A 9795-nucleotide genomic window follows, 5' to 3' on the forward strand; every position below is an offset into this window, starting at 1 on the left:
TTTTTTTTTGTGACTAACTAATACAAATTAATTAATTTTAAAATAAAAAATAATAATGAATATAAAAATAAAATAAAAATTATTTATTCTGAGAAAAAAATAATTTATATAATTATTTAATTATATAAAAATATTTAGATCTTGAAATTATTTTTTGGATATAATTCATAGATTATTATTCTTATTGTGTCTAATTAAGATACTATATAGTAGTATAAACTAATTATATGTCTATTTTTGTATTAGTTATTTATAGAATTCGACTTAATTATTCTTAAAATATTAGTAAAAATATGTATTTTTCAAAATTTAATTTTAGGTTTTTGACTATTTTTATTTTTTATTTGCATAGTACCGAGTCAACCGGTTCAACCAGTGACCCACCGGTTGAACCAATGACCCAGTGACTCAGTGACTTTACCGGTTCGATTACCTGTTCGGTTCTGACAACCAAGGTTCTGAAAATCGGTTCGGACCGGCCGGTCGAACCGATTGAACCGTGAACCGAACAGAAAGGCGACTCGGGCAGTCAACAAAACCGGAGAATTTGAAAACCGCAATTGAACCGGTGAACCGGCCGGGAACCGGTCGGTCGAACCGAACCGTGATCCGGCCGGTTTTTCGAGGGGAGAACGAAACGCTGCCGTTTCAGCTGCGGATATGCACATAGCCCTAACCCCATCCTCCCTTGCCAGATGCCCAGATCCAGATTCCACTCATTCCAGAACTCTCTGTCTCTCTTACACTCAGTCCAGGGTAGGGCTTCTCTCAATCGATCTCCTGGCCGTACCTCACCTCCGTCCAGCCACCGCCTTGTGCCGCCGCCGTCGTTCCTTTGAGCAGCCACTGTCTGCTCGCTCACACTCTCTCCATCGCGCAACAGCCATCAATATCAACCTTTCCTTCCATCGCTCAGCCATCGCAACCTTCCTCCGTCGCGTGGCCACGCTGCCGCCGAAGGTGCTCCTCCGCAACCACTGTCTTGTTCGAAGGTTCTCCACCACTGCTCCTTGTCTTGGTCACTCGGTGTCTTTGTCTCCATCTTGCATGATCTGTTGAAGGCTTCTTATAGGTAATTTTTTTTATTAACTATGAATCTATGATTACGATCGAACCATTGTTTGATTCTGTGAAGCTCTGTGAACTGTGAAGTCAGTGAAGTGTGAAGCTCCGTGAATAAATTTTTATTAACTATGATTGAATAATTGTTTGTTTCTTCCAGCTTCTAGTTCTAGGTAATTTTTTTATTAACTATGTTTAGTCTCTTGTTGAACTGCCAGTGCTGCTACCTCTGTTGTTGTTTCTGTCGTGCCTTACCATCTTGTTACCATTGATTTCATCTGCCCTCATTCTTGTTCTACTTCAAAATCATGCTAAATTTGTGAGTGTCTGTCCTTTTTGAATATGTTTATAAATAATAAGATTAGGCATTGATTTTTCTAATTATGATTTTGGTCTGTATTTAATGATGTTCAAATTTCAAGATTTTGTTACTGGCTCCTAAAAGTTGAATTTATTTTTCTAATATTCTTAACATCAGAAAGATTTGGAAGAGTTTGTTACTCTTTATTAAGAATGTGCTGAAACTTTGTTAAAATTTGGCTGAAAATTTTGTTATGAGTTAGATAGTTAGATATATAGATGGGATATGCCAAACTGAAACTTAAAGGTGGAGAATGTTTCTTATGTCCAGTTGCTTATAGGGAGTAAAAATGGCATGTTACCTCAGAAACTGTAAACTTTGAAACTGTAAATTGTAAACTCTGAAACTGTAAACTCTGAAACTGTGAACTCTGAAACTGTAAACTCTGTCTCCCTATTTTATTTTTCTTTGAACTGTGTAGTGTGAAACTGTGAACTGATTCAACTGATCCTACTAAACTGAACTGTGAACTTTGGTTAATAATTGTTATTTACTGATTACTGAACTGATTTTGCTTTGTTTAGTGAATTGGATTTTGTTATTTGTTGAATAATTGTGAATAATTTTGTTTTAATTTTGGATGTTGTTTGTTGTGAACTTGAGAGTTGTTGGTTCTGCACTGATTTACAATTTTTTTTTAATTCTGGTTTTTGCTAATGTAGGTGATCAAGCCGATGATGCAGACTGGAACATTGTTCGCTCTGTGAGAGTTAAAACATTACATATCAGTTCCCCTATCTTGGCTGCTAAAAGTCCCTATTTCTACGAGGTAGATTTTCTTTTGTCCTGATTAATTTTGCTAAATATTTTTAATTGCTTAGAGCTGTTTGTGTTATCTTATATTCCAGGAACCATGAATTCTTTTTTATTAATTTTTTTGTATCTGGGATTCACTATTTTCTCCTGTACATCCTTTTTGTTTGCTGGTGAAATTTTCATTTTCAATTTTTTCCGTCCATTCTTTTGTAGAACACTTGTTTCTTTTCATGCAATTCTGCATGCTTTTCTGTGCAATGTTGCTTTTTCCTTTGAATGTTAACTCATGTTATTTGTGCAGGTATCAAGAGGAGCTTATGACCTTGCCATTAGCTGGTATAGAAGCAGTAATTTCTAGTGATGATCTTCAAGTTGCCATTTTATGTTTGATTGGTTGTTTTGTTATTTGACTTTTGAATTTATATTTAAATGAGATTATAGTTTATGTAGTACTTTAATTTGAATGATATTTTAAAGTTTACATTAGACTATAATTATATTTTAATGTGTTTATTTATATTTTATTTATTATTTTATTATAAAACGGTTTTTTCAGTTCAACCACGATCGAATCGGTTGAACTTATAAACCAGTGAACCAGTAGCTAGAGCGGTTAAACATAATATTTAAATAGATCAATGTGACAAAGAACACAACAAATTCACTAACAAATGAAGGATAGCAAATTTTTCTTTTTTCATTTCTATGATGGAATAAAAAAGTAATAGCTTCACATTTCTATGATGCCATAAAAAGGGTACAAGTTAAGACCTAGCAGGGGAGGATTTATATAATTATATTAATTATTTGGCTTCATTAAATTAAGATCAACTAATACTCAGTAGATATCTAGAGTGCATATATATATGCAGTTCTTAACTTGTTATGGCAAATGGAAATACTTGACTACACGTCCCTAGAAAGATTACAACGACACGGTACTACTGTATATAGTACATTAATGCATGATCTGAGTTCTCTGCCATTAAGTGCCAAAGGTTGTTCCTTTTTGGTGTCAATGAAGGGTTCAGACTTCCGTCACATGTTCTAATAATAAAATCAGTGGGTGGTAGTCCAAATCCTTCTAATTAAGTGGTTGTATGTTGTGGCAGTCACCAACTCACCACCACTGAAAATCTTGCATTATTGACTAACAAAACTAGACACATTAAGTCAGACTAGAACACCTATTTGATATTTAAAAGATTAGAACCCTTATAAATTAGCTCCAAAAGCTATTATATTCTCATATGCTATCTGAATAATCAATATACCAGTGTGGCCTAACTCATACTGCAGAAAAACAAGAGTTATTGACCAAACAGCAGAACACGACTAACCAGTATATAGATACAGGCAATTTCCTCAATTCATGGGCTTATTGTAACGGCCCAAAATGAGCCATAATTGGCGCTTAGGAAAATAACCCCCTAGTAAGTCTAACAAACTCAAATATAAGTTGAATAAGAAAATTACAAATATTTTACAAGTTCTAAAATAAATAGTTATATATATTTAACAAAAAAAAATTAAAATAATTAAGAATGGTTGGATCCTGCCTGTGACATATAGAGCATATACATCTAAAAATTTGACAAAAATAAACTCATTGCAGATCGTGACTCTTGATTAGGATGTCTCACATAGTCAAGCATTTGTTCCTGAAAAATATTTTTAGAAAAAGGGATGAGTTTTGCAACTCAGTTACTAGACAATACATCTATAATCCACATAAGACCATATAAATATTATTATCAAAGTAATTTTAATTAGAAAATAGTAGTTGATAATAATAATAAGTGAATCAATAAGGGAGTTCTCATACAAAAATCAAATCAAAAGTCCACACTTGGGCGGCTCCACCTCTATGGGTAGCCTTTCCTTTAGTGTGTCCGTACGGAATAACAGATCTAACGTGTGGCCTACACGTTAGGCTAGCAACACCCCTGCTAGCTAGAGTCTGAGTTAGATGCATCTAAGTTAACGTCATAATCGCCGTTAACTACGGTTTTCTAATACGAGCCTCCCAAACCAATTCAAAACATATAATTTCAAAAACAACAAATCTTTGATCTTTAAAATATATAAGGTATCGAATCAAATCAAATCATGTTATACTTTCTCATCAGAATCTTTTTCAATCATACTTTTTCAATTATAAGACATTTTAAACATATTTCACAATCCTTAAACCAAGTGAATACCAACAAATACTTCGACGCTTCAAAAACAGTATTCAAGTAAAATCAAATATTTTAGAATAAAGCAAAACTTCATCAAAAATATATATAGTCTCAAAAATAGATATTCAAGTAAGATCAAACAATTTAAAATAATGCAAAACTTCATCAAAAAATATATATATGGTCTCATGTATAGTTCCGAAAGTATAAACTTCATAAAAACGAATTATTTAATTTTAATAAATCAATTATTCTAATCAATTTAAAATCGTTCAAGGCAAATATAGTGAGTATAATTCAAATATCATAATAGATATATGTCAAAATAATTATAGATACACAATCAAACAATTATAAATGTAAAGTCTACTCGCAACGTGGTCCTAAGGGACCGAAGAGACCAAACTCGAAGTGCGAAATTAACGGGTGAGGAGGACTGATGTAGAATGAAATGAAAAGACACAGGATTTGGACCGGGCAGCAGAAAGTTGCGACTGCAACAACAGCAGCATCCATTTCTTATTACAACGTCAATGATCATAGCACCCAGAGAAAATATTGGATTCAAATTGAATGGAAGATAACAAGAAATAGTGCTGGAAAATCCAAGGTAAAGCAAAGGTTTAATAAAATCAGAATGGCAGGGTACGGAAGTGAAAAGGATTCAAGGGAAAAGAGCGAACCAGAACGACAACACTAGCAGCGGACAGCTCGACGATAGCAAGGAGGTATGGCAGCAAGGTGGCAACGCTGCTTCTTCTCCCTCACGAACTCGCCTCCTTCTCCCTCCTCTGTTCGCGGCTCACGGCGGCGGCAACAGCTTCATCAACGGCGACGCAACAGTGGTGAGGGAACAGCGGTCTCCGACGGCGTGTTAGGTAGCAACTAGGTGTGAAAGATCTGGCGGCGTCCTCTCCTCCATCGCGTTTCCCGTAGCAGCAGCTCTCTGCCTCAACGTCTCACTTTCTCCCCTCTTCATCAGCGCCGGCGGCGACGCGTGGGACAACGGCTCCACGTCGGTGAGGCGCGACGCCGGCGTGCTCCAAGGCGATGGCAGTGACAACGGACAGCCTCCCCTTCCTCTTTTCTCTTCTCCGTTCCCTCATTCTCCCCTTTCTCTTTTCTGTGCTTCCGCTCCTTCTCCCTCTTTCTCTGAATTGTGTGTGTGTATGTGTGTAAGAGGGAGGGTGAGTTTTATTTTGAGATTAGGGTTAGGGTTTGATAAAAGGAATGAGGGTAGAATAGGTATTTTGATAAGGGTAAATCTAAAATGTTTCAAAACAAAATCTTGGGATATTACATTCTACCCCCCTTGAAAAAATTTTCGCCCTCGAAAATTGATACAGTATAAAAAATGTTACATGGTTTTTGCCTTTTCCCAAGCATGAGAAAAAAGTATAATCGGGTGTAAAAGTTATAACATAGGTGTGTTAAAATGATGCAGTTGACATTTACTAACTCCCGTTCCCTAGACAACTCAGATATACAAAGCCTTCGATCATCCATCTCCTCAAAATTCAATATTACTTCGTAATCTCCTTGGTTCTGTTGTCTGTATCCATGGTAGCAACCAATCTTATGTCAAGCTTTAGAATTACAATTTTTCGAACTTTAGCATTGATAAGCTGTGTCCTAAAGAACTAGTGTATCGCTTGCTATATCTAGAAATTGCACGTGACATCGAAACAAACTCGGATTTTACCCAAAATGATACAAAACTTAGGAAGAGAAGAGTAACCTCACAGATTAGGTTCGCAAGGATTTGAAAGGATGCGTAGGATCACAATTAAGCAATGACGTACAAAAATAATGAAGTGCGCCATAAAAAGAGTCAATTACATCCTAACAAGAAAATCTGAATCAAAGAACTTTGATAGAAACAATAAAAGAAAAGATGAAGTATGAGGTCGAAACAAGTTCCAGTTGAATCAAATAAGTGCAAAGTTCACAAGAGATGGCCACTATAGTCCATGACAATGTTCACAAAAATTTAAGAGAATGACTAGGAACACAATCAAATAAGACACAATCTTTCAAAATCAAAGAAGAGAAAGAACATACAAGGCCTAAAGTTTATAATATTTATAGACCAAAATAATAACACTAGGACATATGAAGTTAAAGAAAACAATAGGAAACAACAACACTATAGGCAAAGAAAACTGAACAGCAACAAACATACAACGTAAATAAAATACACACAATAGTTGTAAATCAAAGTCCCAAGCAACAAGACAAAGACAATAACCGAGGAGTAAAGTAAAACAACAAATTGAAGATTTGACTGCACCTTTTAAAAAGACAATTGAACATTTATAAAAATTAAAAACAGTAATTGTCACAAAAAAATTAACATGCTTATTTTCTCTTATCTAGAATTCTTTAACAAGGACCATTTGAAATAATTATTACCATGACCTTAAATATTAAATATACCAGAATAAAATTTAATAGCTTTTGACTATAAATAATAGATAAATAACGTAAAACATAACGAAAAAACGTAAGCAATCATCTCATTATCCTCAAAGCCAAAATTCACCTATAAATTTAACTTATTATTATTGTAAAATATACTCAAATGTTTTTATTTGATCATACAATTATAACCTAATTTATGAATAACGCACATGTAAGATAATGAAAATAAAACTAATTAACATAAACTAACATGAGTTATAACAACTGCTACCTTTTTTTTTTGTCTAAAATCTTCAAACATAATTTGGGTTTTAACATAATCCAAGTACATAGAAAAAGAATTTTATAAAATTAGTATGGATCCTAATTTTTTGTAAGGATAAAACACTAAAAAGAAAACTCATCTTTATAAATAGTTAACTGAACTTAAAACTCATAAACTAAAGACAAACTCAAATATATATATACTCTTGGTAGCAAAAACTAAAACATGTAGAAATTAATAAACTTGGACATCAAGTTTATAGTCGTGAATCTCCATGTTCATTTTAATGTGCATCTCTATTCACGTTACGTAACTGATATTTTTAATCACATCCACAATGCTATCGTTTTGTGGTATTCTCTTTTTTTTTTTGGTAAAAAGATCTACTAATAAAATTGAATACCATAAGAAACATTAGTAATTTTAAAGCTATATTTTTTAAAAAAATATCTTTTATTAACATGAAATAATAATCATGATAGTCATAATTTAATTTTTTTTTAATCTAACTATCAAAAATATATCTCTCAAATCCTTGCCTTATTTTGAAAAAAGTAATATCATGAGAAAGTTTTTTTTTTCAAATTCTTTACTCATTTCCAACTCGAAAGTGAACCTAACAAGTACAAAAACAATAGCTACAATAAACTCAAAAACTCAGAAGTCCAATCACAAAACACCACCACTATTTATTACCAACTACTACTAATAACAACTAAATCAATTAAACAAATCTAGAACACCACCTACAAAGTCATCATGTAAAAACAATAAAGATGTGATTTTCTAATATCAAATGACCTAAAAAAATGACCTAAAATATCATGCAAGGCATACTGAATTGAAAAAAACATTACGTGAGAGACCAATAATAATAACAATGAGATAAAAAGAAAAAGATACTAGAAAATCTGACAAAACATTACCGAGTCACTATTAAATAGAAATTCGAATTCTAACTATATCAATATGCAAGAATTTACTGCTTACGAATAATACTAATATCAATCAACATGCATTGATGACTTGAATAGCAATAACCACAATAACAATTCATAGAAAACAACCTCTTCCAATGGCTAGAGATAAAATATTCAACAATATCATATACCATAATAGAAAACGAAAAATGTATTTATAAAAAATTTTGTAACATATAAATACTTAGTGATGCGAATAATAAAAATTGAAGCAACTTTGTTATCAGAGCACAAGCATTTCAAACTACCAATCTTCAAAAAAAAATTCTAACTTGCTGAAAAATCTATCAAAGTAGTCTTTATATGTTATGATTATCCTAATAAAATCTCAAGTTACTTTAATATTGATTCCCACTTTTAATTTAGAAGCAACAAAGTTTACAAGAATTCTATATTATTGTATTAAGATAGCTAATTTCTTTTCAATCCTAATAAAATTTTACTTCAAAGCACCATTGTATAGATCAAATTAGTACTTTAGTACATAATTTCACTTACACTATTTTATTCCACGAACCTAATCAAATGTGAATCATGAAACATTAAGTCCCGTTGAGAATTCAGATAGTTTAAAACTAGAATTATTAAAGAGTTCATAAAAAGTATAGTTTATAATAAGTAGTTGAATGTAATAAGGAGAAAAACTCGTATAAAGAATTTATTCAACTTTAAAAAATTGAATATCTAGTTCTTTTGTCGGAAATTGCCAACAATTCTTTTAATATCTAATATCTACAATCCCAATCTCACAAGGCAATACAGACCAAGAAAACAAATATTCTAAACCTCTAAAAATAAGAACAATGGTTCAGATCAAGAGAATATTCAGAAAAGCAAAGCGTTAAGAAAATTCTCAAGTTTCATATCTCAGCCAAAAGCAAGATTTTTCTTATAATCACCGACCAAAAAAAAAGTGTTCATAATCTTTCTCTCAACTTATCAAGCCAGAAATAATTCCGTTAATTTGATCAATGAATGCTTGGCAACTTGAAGATTGAACCATAACGGAACCGGGTCATCAAATTAGACAAGTACAAACAAATTTTTAAATCAGAAAAGACTCTCGATCCAACTAACTGATTACCCAAATAATTCACTACACTTAAGTAAGGAAAATTATCAATCGAACAAACAACAAAAACACTATATTCATATCTTTCATCACATAGTCCTTCTTCCTGAGTAACTAAATATCAGTTTTTAAAATTATTGATTTGAATAAAAGAATCAAAAGCAAATCAAAACTATATTATAACTCAAAGATTATCAACATAAGAAGAAAAATCCCAATATCACTTATCAAATCCAGAACATTTCGACCAGAAACTCAGCAAATTCATGCAATCCACAAATCAAAATACAATTCTATAAGGGAATCAGATGGTAATTCACATCAAACATAGAACGGATCTTCTAAGTAACTCGTGAACTGAAATTAGAAATCATAAAGAACAACCTAAAGACGAAGAAGAATAAAGCACACATTCACAAAATCAAAGCAAATTAGAACTAGCTATGAGAGAAATCATGAATTGGAACCAAATCTAAAACCATTTCAAAAACACATTTGAGAAAATCTACCAAAGGATATGTCAAGATTGGGTACAAAAGGACAGGAGTCACAAGAAGCGACAGAGGACGCACGATCTCAATAATCAGAAGACAACAATGACATAGAGGACAAAGAGGACATTCCTATAGGCCTTTGATAATGCCACAATTTGTACAAATAGGCGTGCTTCTATTTATACAATTGTGATCCTACCA

General features: G+C 32.6%; 1 long non-coding RNA gene across 1 annotated transcript; it reads left to right on the forward strand.

Annotated features, from left to right (window-relative positions):
• Positions 1-688: 688 nt before the first annotated feature.
• Positions 689-2696, forward strand: LOC112801610 (uncharacterized). The gene is made up of 3 exons (XR_003201994.3): positions 689-1072; positions 2086-2192; positions 2481-2696. It is a non-coding gene; the product is annotated as an uncharacterized lncRNA (long non-coding RNA).
• Positions 2697-9795: the final 7099 nt, after the last annotated feature.

This window comes from Arachis hypogaea, chromosome 5, assembly GCF_003086295.3.
Source record: "Arachis hypogaea cultivar Tifrunner chromosome 5, arahy.Tifrunner.gnm2.J5K5, whole genome shotgun sequence".
Taxonomy (NCBI): domain Eukaryota; kingdom Viridiplantae; phylum Streptophyta; class Magnoliopsida; order Fabales; family Fabaceae; genus Arachis; species Arachis hypogaea.